We start from the raw sequence: 13,545 nt of genomic DNA on the forward strand, positions 1-13,545 counted from the left end.
TCCACTTATTATGTAAGCGGGCATTAAACTACTTGCATAAATCACTTGCCTGGCAACGGACACTGCCTTGGGGCCCTGGCGGTGATTAATTATTGGAAAAACTGCTACAAAGGACTCGAGAGCCTGCATCCGAAATGTCTTCCTGCTCTCGCTCCATTCATATCGCTGCCATCGCTGGCTATGCCCGATATGTATATGAAACAAATATGGAATGTTTTTCATTTCTCGCATAATTCAATTGATGTTGGCATTTCCATTTAAAAGCAAAAATAACACAAAAAAATGAAATCAGAAAATAAAATTGAATCATATACGCACTTCCCGACTCAATACAAAGCAAGCCACGGCACCTCCTCATTACACGGAGAGAAATGCGTTCATTTCCTTATTAAATATGCTCATTATGAGAAGTTTTTTAACTGATAAACTTCGAGACGATTGATTAAAAGTGAAATCAAACTTTTATTGGCGGCTACGAATGAGGATTTTCTTCAACAGTAATGTTATTCATAAATTATTAGGTTAATGCAGATGCAGATTGAGAACTACTGGTCTAGGTATTATATTTCAGTTTAAAACTAATAATTTGAAGATTTAATTACCAATTTGTTTGATATATTTTTTTCTCCGTGTTTATCACAATGCTTTACAGGCCCCAAGGCCCTGCTGTGTTGTTGTCAGTCCTCCCCGAGGGCAATATGACAATTAGTTACCAAAGCAACAACAGAAATACCTACAAATGACAGCAGAATACACAGGAGAGCAGGGCAGGCTAACATTTCTATGGGGGTGTTGGTGGTATATATATAAGGATAGCAGTACAGGAAGACTGGATTCGTAGGAGGACATGGAGGACACACACCGCACAACATGGCCGCATGGCAGCCATTTTGATGGCACCAGAGGACACTCAATGGCACCAGCAACAGAAGCACGGAGTGAAAAGTCGAGCGATACATTTAGTTGATTTTTCACAGCGCACAACGGCAACCATTTAATTAGAAAATACGTATACGCCGTATACGCCTGGTACGTGCTTGCAACCACGTGTCTGCCACCTCCACGTTGCCACGACAGCACGGAATCCCTGTCAACTAATTCATCAATTTTTCTCATTTCATTTTTTTTTTCTTTTGCCGTTCACAAAATTCAGTTTTAATGATTTCTGCACCGCCTTCGTCTTTTCAGCTTTTAAATCCTACAGTTTGTTTTGACTTTAAACATCCCACTGAAGCTCTCGGAGCTCTGCATAATTAAGATAAGTTGCACGGTGCTCGAAAGTAATTAGTTGAGATATTTATTACAATTACCTGTCAGCGAGAACGAGTGCACTTGGAATTGCGTGTAAATGAACTTTGCCAAGTCAAGTCGTGCACTTGGCTCAAACTATGTTAATTCGTGTGATAGTTTGTCGTGGCTCCAAATGTCAAACGGTTGGCGCTACAGTGGGTCCGAAACTTTTTAGGCCTGATAAATTGCCTAGTCTAGTCTAGTCCGAAAAACTTTAAATAACTTGTTATAAGTAAGTTGTTCAAAAAGAAACCTATGTACCGCTAAGATAAACGTCCTCATTAAATATATATCGTTTCGAAGAGTTGGAGGAACCCCCGAAAAAAATGAACTTCTCTTCTTTTTTTGAGGGCCATTAAATGTTCTTGGCAAAGAGCAAAGGCAAAAAAAAACAGAAAAATGAAAAAAAACCCACACTAATTCCGAGAGAAACATTAAAAAAATATTTCCATAGACTTGGTGGACTTCGTTTTGGGCCAACTTTTGGTATCGCCACCATTCTTAGGCAATTAAGCTCACTGTGCCAGATTATTAGACAAGATCCAGCTAAGCGGATTAGCTGTAATGTTAATTAAAACTTTATCTTAACCCCACTGCCCCTCTTTCTGCTGACTCTTTGCGAAACTAATTTGCAAACAAAGTTAATCACGTTCCTCGCATTGATATCCAATATAAGCCGCAATGAATTCTAAATACTTCTGCATATCGCATATTTATGCAAATGAGCTGCGAGTGAGCTAATTGAGTATTAATTAAATAGCAGTAGAGAGTGCCTAAGCCTCTCGTAATACATGTACGCTGAGTGGGATTATGCTTTGTCAAGAATCAATAGCCGAGAAATGGAATCAAATCAATTATGCCCGTTGAAGCCTAACAATCTCCGAGAAGACTAGTGTGTATCTACTACCATAGAGATACTAGATAGATACCCTTATAAGCTAGTCAGTAATTTGCATAAACAATTAATCATGCAAAGCGCGAAACGTGCGCAAAATTCGAAAAGAACAACAAACTAAATTTAGTTATGCCACAGACTCGCAAGAAGGATGATATATATAGTATATATATATATATATATATCTAGGGAACCTATTCTCACAATGTCGATGGAGAGACAAAGGAGAACTGTAGCACACGAGCTTGTCTGAAATTCATAGAAATTGCACCGCATATGATTCAATTTCGCCTTTCAGCCAGGCAACTTGCGCTGAGCCTGCTCCAAACTGGCAGCCAGCACCGAGCAGCGCCAATAAACGTGGCCCAAAAGAATGCAGTCCGAAAACCAGTTTAGCGTACAGCCTGTGGACTTCTCGATCTCCAGCGTGCAGAGCCACTATATACACCGAAAAACAAGAGGAAACGCTATAGTCGAGTGCCGCGACTATAAGATACCCGTTACTGTTTTACACAATTTTAAAATATTAATTTTGCTAGTGGAAATTCACAAGGCGCCACCTATTGTCAGAGGAAGTATGTTGAGTATGCTTATAGTGACGTCACTGCCCATGTGAGGCCTTATAACCTTAATTTCTTTATAAATAGCGAAATAATGTTCCGATTTGAAAAATATTTTGTAAATCAATAGATATTAAGAGAAATAAGTTACACAAGGTCCACAGTTTTCCGCGGTTTGTGGGCGTTAGAGTGGGCGTGGCCGGATGCAACTTCGTGGCAAGTTGCAGAAGCATCTCCTAAATACGTGTTCCTAAGCAAAATTGTGTAGCTCTTATAGTTTTCGAGATTTTTGCATTTTTGATTTTTCAGGTTTTGTGGGCGTTAGATTGGGCGTGGCGTGATCGGAAAAAAACAATTCGCATTGGGAGCGTCATAGAAACATACATGCTTGATCCGAACTTTCTATCTCTTATAGTTACCGAGATATCAGCTTTTCTAGAAAATCGGAAAACCGTCTTTTGAGCCTTGTGGGCGTATGGGTGGGTGTGGCCGGATAGTGTCTACTATAAGATGCGCTGTCATCTAAAGATTATCTTTCTGAATTTCAACTTTCTAACTGCAATAGTTCCTGAGATTTCGCAATTTTAGTTTTTTGCGATTTGTGGGCGTTAGAGTGGGCGTGGCAGGATGCTGTAATAAACTTGCGCTGTCCCGGGACCTCAAGAATTTTCATGCTTAATCTCAACCTTGTATCTGCTATAGTTCCTGAGATCTCAGCGTTCATACGGACGGACGGACGGACGGACGGACGGACGGACGGACGGACGGACGGACGGACGGACGGACGGACGGACGGACGACGACGGACTGGCTCATCGACTTCGCTATTGATCCTGATCAAGAATATATATACTTTATAGGGTCGCAAAAGCTTCCTTCTATCTGTTACATACTTTTCAACGAATCTAGTATACCCTTTTACTCTACGAGTAACGGGTATAAATACCAGATGAAAAGCAAACAAAAAGGCCACCAATATAAAAAACCACAGAAGCGCGCGGTAGCTGCCCTAATACACAGAGAATAAAGCTTTAGTTCTTGTCTTAAACATACCTTTAGAAAATCTTATGTAAATTTAAATCCCTAACATAGTTAAAGAAGATTATAAAGCAGCTTAGAGAAAGAAGAAATATCAATTAACTTTATATCAAAGTAGCAAGCAATGTCTTTTTCTGATTTATTATTTATTATTATTTTATTTTACCAATGGAATTCCTAATAGCTTTTTTTATGAGATATTACTCAAATGCCTTGCCACATTGATTACATATTTCTATACCATTTTTCATTGTGTAGCACTAGCTACAACAACAAGTGAACCAAATTCTTTTTAACGAGCTTGCACGAACATTTGATCCCCGGACCCAGAGCAGCAGGTAAGTGGGGTTTTGCCAAAAAGCACACCGAAAAGGAGCAAAAAAAAAAAAAGATTGAAAACCAAAAAGGCAAAAAAAGATGAGAAAAAAAGAAGGAAAGAAAAAAGTCAGAGCCAGCCAAGAAGTGTTAAACCCGAGCCAAGTTTTTGCTTGGCCTGGCCGTGTCCGTGTTCATATCTCGTGTCAATTTGCAAGCTGACTTCTTTTTTATTTATTCCTTTGCCCAGCTCCAGCATTTATTTAATGCTTTTTTAGTTGAGTTTTGGTTTTCGTCTTGACTTTTTTGTTTTTTGTTTTTTTTTTTTTCGTTATTCGGCGCAATTTAATTGCAGGCGGGCACACCTTTTGCACACACCTCAACTCGAGCTTCTTGTCTCCTGCATTCATTGTGTGTTTTTTTCACCGACTTTTTTGGTGGTTCCTCTGCGCTTGGCTAGGTTTCTAAAAAATGCCTGAGACACATGCAACATCTACTAGATGGACGATAATGGCCATGGCTAAATATAATTATATATTTATGAAATTATGCTAAATGCATTTTATTATTTAGTTTACTGCACCACCGCCCAAGCCTTTGCTGTCGGCCACTTCAATCCGCCTTCATTCATGGGATTTGGATTTGCTTTTCCCGGGATTGGGTTTTTGATCTGTGGTCTTTGTGACTGGAATCGGGACAAAGATTCCGCCAAGACTGGCGGCAGACTGACGGACACTTTGGGATCGGCATTGGCCTCTAGTGTTGATTGGTAAGCGTGGAATACAAATTAATAAATTATACACCAAGCACTTTACATTGTTTCTTTCTTAGCCATTTTTTGTAATTTATGCTTAAACTGTCTTGCATTTTTTCGTTTTTTGGCAAGAAGTCTTTCGTTCTCAGGAGGTGAGAAGCTCATAAATAATACTTTTGGGCTTTCAATCGAATCAAGCTTTACTCGACAATGTTGTCTAACAAAATAATGACTATTAATTGCGGTTTAATAAGCTTGAACTATCTTTTAACGCTGTATTTTTATCACAAAATAATATTAACTCTTTAATTTCTACATTAAACCAAACACTAATTATGTGTCAGCTGAAATTTTGAGATTTATGAGCTTGTGCGAAGTTTCAAATCAAATTAATCACCATCTGATTTTTTTGCACGCAAACATTCAATTATAATAAAATGCTTTAATCGAATAATGTGGAAAATTCCATTTTCCAGTTCATTGGAGCTCAATTTATTATGCATATAATTAAATTTATTAAATGGTAAGGTTGATTTCTGAAAATTGAAAATAACGGAACACGTTCTGCATATTTAGCTTTCAGAATTGTTTTTATTTATTTTGTAACTGACATATGTACATATGCTTAAATTCAATTTGACATGAACAAAATCCAATATATATATATATATATATATTGCCATTTAATGTGAGTAATCAAGTTTGAATAACCAAACATTTATTTTTGCCATTCGTAGCTATTATCACAATTTATGGTCTAAATTTAGCCAGCAGCCCACGCTTAAAACTTTACAGATTTGGCAAAGAAATGAAAAGAAATAAAAAGACAGGCATATTTACGCAGAACATTCCACAGACATGAAACTAAAAGCCAAAATATTTGTATCTTTTATTTTGTTGGGGGTGTTTTCTTCTTGCTCTCTTTTTATATCGCTATCACCCAAAATGGGACACTCCATTTTCGTCAATTGATTCGCCTGTCTGGCTCTTTCAAATACGCATTAATTTCATTTATTGCAATCATCAACATGGTTGTTCCTGTTGTTGTTATTGTTGTTGTCATGGCGAGAAAAGCCAACGCAAACACGAAACTTAGACGGTGAAATTTCTCAGAGGTGGTTGGATGAGCTGCTGACCAGGAGGAAAACCTGGCAGAGTAGGGCAGGGCAGGGAGATATATTCCTGGGCACTGATTGTGTTGATTACAGTGACCCACTTCGCCTGCCAAGGCTCCTTCTCTTTCTTTCCTGGCGAAACTCGTGTGTACTCCTCCGCCCCCTCCCACCCTTACAGGTCCCTAGTCAAATTCAATGAACTCGAAACTTGCTGATAATACTCGCAATAATAACAATAATAGTAGTAATAATGTTGTTTTCAAATGACAGCACAGACACGGGCGGACAAAATAAAAAAAAAGGAAAAAAGACCGAGTGGAGGCGCCGGGAATGGCGTTGTCACTCAAAGTTGAACAAGTTCTCCTATTTCTCCTGCCACTCCTGGCCATTTTACACACGAGTCTGAATACTACACAACAATAAATATATTAGCTATTAGAAAATCGAAGGTTTTTTCTAATATTTAGAGGAGAAATTTTAACATCTAAGTTTAGATAATAATCTTACTTTTATTTATTCAAATTATTCAAATGGTTGGCTTTTAAGATCTTTTTTTGGCAAATTCAAAACATATAATTTAAAGTTTCACCTTTTAATTTCTGTGCATTCATAATATTTTCATATCCACAAGCATTCAGTTCACCTAACAACAATAACAAACTACTTGAGAGTCGCGTTTATTTTTAATGGGTGAAACAACAGACATAGCTACATACACAGCATAGTTAGAAGTCCCAAACATACACACACAGGCTCCCACAAATTGTTTTGTTTTCTTGGCCACACAGTGACTAGGCGAAAAAAATAAAAGTTTGGACACCTCCACCTCCCGAATCGACGATGAAATCTGCTTTTATGCTCGAACTGGCTGAACATATTTCGTTCGAAATGCCGACATACACAGGTAAGTGTTACGGGGGGTGAGGGTACTTCTATACCTCTATATGTATTCCAGGGGAGAGCGGAGCAGGCAACTCGCCGCCTATCGACATGATCGTACACAAAGTTCTTTGCCATTGGCAATTTTTTTTCTGTTTGCTTCTTTTGGGTTTCAGTATTGTTGTTTTTGGAGTTGCAACAACGCGGCAAAAGCGTCAATTACCGCTTCTCTACACCTGTACCCCTCGATTTTCCTCTGTTGTTTGTCAATAATATGCGTCATTCTAATAGAACAAAAAAAAAAAAAAAAAAAACAAGAAGTATATAAATAACACGGTGGAAAAAAAAGGTTGGAAAAAAACTCGGCTTACACGTGGTACTACTTTTAATGGATTTTATTTGTACTTGCCACTGCCGGCCAAAGTTGCCGCCCAAGGGGTGGGTGGCGGTGGTGGTCGAGGCTGGTTCAAGTTGTAAGTGCTATTTCCATTGTTGTTCGCAAAGTGTTGCCGTTGTCGGTGGTACTATGCGTAAAGCAGTCAAACGGACAATGACAAACAATATTGTTCGAGGGCGGAGAGCCATGGATTTCGACATAGGAATAGAGCACCACCTTCAAATTGGTTGGATATGGGAGCACTAGATATATATAGAAGAATGGCCAAACAATTGGGCTCGTAAAGCACGAGGAGGCTTATAAATCTAGTCAGCCGGTCATGAAGTGAACGAGTGATAGGCCAACAATCAGTTGAACTCTGGTTAATTTAATAGGATGTCAGAGCTAAATAAAAATCTATTATTCAAAATCAAGACCTTTCTTTAAAGTGACTTATCGAAAAGAGAAAGGTAAAACATCTTCGCATTTAAATAATTTCGTATATTTAAGGAGCCTTTGGATATCTTTTACATTTTCCAATAAATTATGTAAAAACTGGATAGCTTCTTATCTAACAACTTTTCCATACTAATAACAGCATGTCCATGAATTAATGTCTATAAAATCTTTAATAATAATTCTTAAACTTAATTGCTTTAACAACTTTAAGCGGCATCTGCGCCATACGCCGCTTTTGGCCATAAACATTTGAACCTCTCGCTTATTAACACTAAACATATCTAATTGCCAAAGTATTAATATGACATTAAGGCTCTTGCCATTTGGGTCGCACACGCCTGGCAACTGAGAGCTAAAAAGTAAATAAACTAAAAAAACGCTACGTCATCTAGGCCACGTTTGACAATGTTTAAACTTCAGACCCAGTTTAATTTTAAGGCGCATTTCGGTGCGCCATTAAAGCATCTAATTTTCTACCATTTATAGCTGGGGCTATCCACGCCCTCTCCACACTTTGGCAAAAACTTCAAGGAACGGCCGCATCCCCCAAATGGGGAAAAGTTTTCTAATGCGGCGCCACGGCTACGCAAATTCATGCCAACTAACTTCTAATAATAATTTTAATTGCCAAACGGCAGCACTCTGGCCATTATGGCGGAGTGGGCCAGTAGTCGCCTTCCATTTGCCTTACATTTTTTATTTTTTAATAATTTTTTCCTCTCTCTTTTTCTATATTTTATATAAACATTTCGAAGAAGTTGACGCATGGCACATGTTGCAAGAGGGGGGTTGCGAATGAAATTTGAAATGTCAAGCTGACTAAGGGGGATATTTTTACAATTTTTCCGTTTTATTTCAATTTTATATATATTTTTTTTCTCTTCAGAACTTTCTATGAATGTCTGAGCTTAGGAGGGAACTGGGGTGCCGAGAAGCATTAATATGCTTATATGCCTGCCAAGCGGAAAAGTACCAAGAGCAAAAATCACACATCACACATGCCCGTGTTCCCATATTGAAGTCAAGCCTACCCCATGACTTCTCACCTGTTATGAATGGTATTTAATTTTATTTCAAATTAATTAACCACTGCCGTCCTAGAAAAGGTTTTCCAAGCAACTTCATTTCCACATTGTCAACACGACAAATGGGGTAAACAAAAACTTTCGTCATCAACGTCTAGACTCTAGACGATTTTATTAGAAAACACTTGGACCTGACCATATTTCTTAGTTTGACATTTTGAGGGGTGGTGAAAATGTTATCTGCGATGATTTGAAAATAATACAAGCATAAACAACCTGAATAAATAAGGAAACATGAAATGGGTATTTCGCATGACAAGGCGCTTAATTTAGAGTAAATGAAGCTAAGACATTTCTATTTAAAGACATTAAATATTAGAGTTGTTGCTAAGTAAACCTAACGCAAAATAAAGAACAGAAAGCTAAAAATAGTGTAAATGATTTATGAACTGTGAAACTATCACAAAAAAGACCTTCTCATATTCTTTAAGTTTTAATTAATCCCTAAAATATTTTACCCATTCCATTACGCATTTTCACACCTTTTTGAGTTGAATTTTCCCCTCATTAGTATTCTAGTGAAATGAAGGAACTCGTCTACGCTAACTTTCTAATTGAACTAATAGAATTCGTTATATTTTTTATACCCCACAGCACGCGTCACAAGATAAGATTCCCCGTGAATCCGGAGGGGGATGATTTCAGTATAATTGTCAGTGGAGAAATGAAAAAGCAAGAAAGGGAAATATGCTTCCACCTCGTCCCTCGCTTTTCCATTAGAAGATTATGAAATTTATAAAATATTTTCCCAAAGATTTTTCTCGCCACGAAAAGGCAAAAAAATCTTTGCTCTCCTGCCAAGTGCTAACTGCCGTCGGGGGAAAGGTCCGCGATGTACTTAACTGATTTCCGAGAATTTTCACACAAACACAGCTGCACAGGAGGGTGTCCGTGTATATGTATCTGGATCTGTGAGTGTGTGTTTGTGTGGAGCAATCAGTTTAAAGCTGTCAGGGCAGCGGCAAGGATTTTCAATGAGGCTATAAACCGGAAACTGCTGCGAGTAATGCGACGCAGGATCCTCCCGGCAGAAACATCGTCATGTGGCCATTGCCAGTGCTCGTGTGCGGATACTTTAATCAGAGCGAATGCGCTCGAAGAGCACACACTTCTGTAGTTACATCCAAAAAAATAAAAAGATAGTTTGAAACATCCATAAAGGAAAGTGCTGCTACAAGTTGTAAAACCTGTAAGCTTTGGAACTTTCCTTTTGATATGAAAACAACCAATAAAAACAAGAAAAGAAAAGGTAAAGGTGGAATATCAAAATTTCATATTTTCAACTATTTCTTATATTAAATTTATTCTTAAGTTTTATAAGCACTGCCCTGTAATCTTCACATTAGAGTTATTCTTCTTTATAAAGTCATGAAAAAACTTTTGTGCTTTCGCATATCACGTAGCGTAGAACTTTCTTAGCTTAAACTATTCTAGCTGAAAGCATCTATTGTCGAACTTGTTTTAATGGCATCAAAGAGAAAAATATTCCAATAAACTTCTTTAAGTTACTATTTTTTTGGTATATCTAGTATCGAGTCGTGATACTCCACATCCAAAAATGTAGAAAAAAATAAGAGATATCAGGTAGAAATGGGATAATTAATCATAAGTTTCTTTAATCATAGTTTCTTTAAGTTTCTTAAGTTTTTGAAAGCATATTTCATGTTATTATTTGTTCTACACTTTTGTGATAGTGTAGAGCTTCGTAGCTTGTTTTTGGTAGCGCATTTTGGGGCTTAAAAAGCGTAGCTGGAGTAGAAGTCTGTTAGTTTGGGTCCCCAGAACTCCCTTCTATACTCCATATACCCTCTCTTCTATAGCCAATGTAAACCGGCGCCTGGAGCATTTTTAGGCTCATCGTAGTCGACGTCGTAGTCATCCGCATCCTCATCCCTATCATCATCCACAACGCCATCATGGCCATAGTGGGGCACTCATCCAGTCAAGAGCGGGGAAACGGCTTGCATTTGTGGTCTGGATGAGCCGATTTTCTGTTTTCTATTGCCGGGGCCAGCAAAACGTTGACTCCTCAAGTTGTTATTTCAACTGTTTTTGCAGAAGCCCCTCTTTGCCGACCGAGGGTGTTGTTATTGCCATTTGTTGTAGCGCTGCTTGAGATGTCAAATAGCTGAGCGGTCTTGCAACAACAGCAACAATAACAACACCAACAACCGCAGCAGGAAGCACTTGAAAATTGAAATCAAGCATTGGGGCGCCACTTTTCTCAGTCGCCGTCGACGTCAACTGATACGCCAACGCAGCAGCAGCAGAAGCAAAAAACAGCAAAAAACAACAAATAACAAAAAACAAGAAAAGTGGCAGCAACATCTCAGCGAAGAACAAAGGTCCTCGCCTCTTCCTATTTGCATATGAATATGGAGCACTTGGAGGCAGCTTTTGGGTTGTTGCTTCCAACAAGGCAACAATAAGAACAACATACAGTACAACAACCACAAACGATTTGCTGTTTGGCATATGAATAAACCAGCAACAACAACAAAGATCCGCAAAGAAAACTTATTGCTGATGCTGTTGTTATACCCTCACCCGGAAAAAGGGCGACCCCACTTTGGGCTGCAAAAGGTTTTCGGTTATAAATATAAATAGATTGGGAATCGTTTTTCTTTGAATTTTAAGAAGAGGAATGCTTTCTCAAGGGAATATAAGAAAATCCATGGATCCCCTATGAGTAAAATCTGTAATAGTTTTCTAAGCGTTGTAAGAAAGAAACAACTTTTCTAAAGTCTTTCTTTTCTTATGGGACAATATCAAGAAAAGATAATATTGGACTTCATCAGAGAACCGAGTTCTATATATTACGAGTTCTATCATTCAAAAACACATTAATTTCATCCGGAAGAGTATATAACTTTTCAATTTTTCTATGATAGTGCCCCGATCTCTCCCACCACTTCTTGGTTGTTGATGTTTGGGATGTTGTGGGTTGCCCCCATAGCTTATGGTGAGCCTGCAGTGTATTGCCGGCGGCAACAATAACGCTCAACGCTTGTTGCTTTTGTTGTTGCTGTTGCTGTTGTTGGGATTGCCGGCGGTGGGCGCTAGATGGCGCCACACGCCAGCGAAAATTGAATAAGAGGCTCGAGTTGAAGGCAATTGCCGAAGTAGGCAGGCAAGCGGAAAGCAGGAAGCTATACCAATAACAAACACATACACATACTGCAAAACTAAAGGAAGAGACTCCCACACACATGCGAAGTTTATGCGGGGCACGTTTCATGGAAATATCATAGGAAAAGTGCTTGAAATATTGTGAATTTTGATATAACTTTAGATCCTGGCATTATTCTAATAGTATTTCCAAACTAATGAAAGATGACAATATTAACTATATTTTAAGTAATTATTTATACTGTTAGTACTCTTTAATCTAATTTAAAGCCTAAACATTTTCATTGATTTTTTAAAATGCTGTCTGTTAGAAAAGATGGAATAAATATCAAATTATTTATGTGACACAGCTTCTGGTTTTCCCTAGCTCTTTCGCAAATTGAAAACTTTATGAAAATCGTCGCATAAACGCGGCTATACACACACACACACACATACTGGCACGTAACAAGGAAAAGTTATGTAGTGTTCTGCGCCATGTTCCTTCGGATACCTTCCTCCGTAGGTTTTCCTTCCTTTTTTTTTGTATTTTCCCCCGTTTTTGCTTGTTTTGGGTTACTTTGAATTTAATGGAAAATTTATTGACGACATGCCGCTTAGTCGTTTGACTTGGACTTTTGCCTTTGCCTTCGAGGCAGCCACCCACCCACAAATTCGCCATTTCCTGGGACTCCTCCTTCTACCGACCCCATCCTAGCTGCTCCGTCATGTGTGCAAAGTTTTCGCATTCGGTTTGCTTTGGTTGGGTTTCATGAACTTGCCCATGCCCTGCACTCTGACTGATTCTTCCAAGCAATTGGGGATAAATAGTTGATGATTGTGTGTGGTCTTCGGAGGATGGAGGATGGGAACTCGGGGGGTTGGGAGGTTGGCAAGGAGACAGGGAAAAAATCAGGCGGTACTGATGAATGAGGGATGACCGCTTGATGTGTCTCGGATTGATTGATTGTCTCTTGCAATCCAATATGTTGCAGGACGGCATTTGAATCGATTCATGCGGGTGGTTCAGGAATTACAGTAATAGCTCACCATTTGCAAGGATATTGCCTAGCCAAAGGCGCTTTTATTATTTCCAACCGCTTGACAATTTTTCCCAAAATAAATTCGGTAACTGGAATCTGTTTGTATTTATTCAAAAGGAAAATGAATCTCACTGCCTTGGCAAACTTTAGGTTTTAAATTTCATTTAAATTTGAGAGAAGGAATCGAATGAATATACGAAATGGCAGGCGCTGCCTTTATCTTATTTAGTTTCATGAAGTTGCTTTTCAATTTTAAAATACTGAAGTAAATATGTAAAGCTGAAGTTCTTGTTTTAAATTTTTCAATATTAAATACAAGTCGAACGAAGTTCATACACAAATTTAAATACCTTTTGAAAATAGCCTATGTTGACGAGCGATAGCTGTAAACTTTTTTGATGGCCAGCACACATGGCCAACATCAAAAGGAAAAACTTGAAATTTCTTTGGGGCTTTGAAATGTTAACATTAAAAACGTGGGAATGCTGCAGATGACTGGCAAATTGGGGGTGGCGGTTCCATAATTCAGCCTAGAAAAGCACAGGTGATTCCACAATTTGTCATCTAATTGGCCGACTTGATTCCATAACCCCAACAATAAGATATGAGAACGTCATGCTTTTGACTT

At 38.5% G+C, this 13,545-nt stretch overlaps 1 protein-coding gene across 3 annotated transcripts in view; it reads right to left on the reverse strand.

Annotated features, from left to right (window-relative positions):
* LOC108113583 overlaps nucleotides 1-13,545 on the reverse strand; it is a 61,922-nt gene that overhangs the window by 44,032 nt on the left and 4,345 nt on the right. The window lies entirely within an intron of this gene.

This window comes from Drosophila eugracilis, unplaced genomic scaffold, assembly GCF_018153835.1.
Source record: "Drosophila eugracilis isolate 14026-0451.02 unplaced genomic scaffold, ASM1815383v1 contig_367, whole genome shotgun sequence".
Classification (NCBI taxonomy): domain Eukaryota; kingdom Metazoa; phylum Arthropoda; class Insecta; order Diptera; family Drosophilidae; genus Drosophila; species Drosophila eugracilis.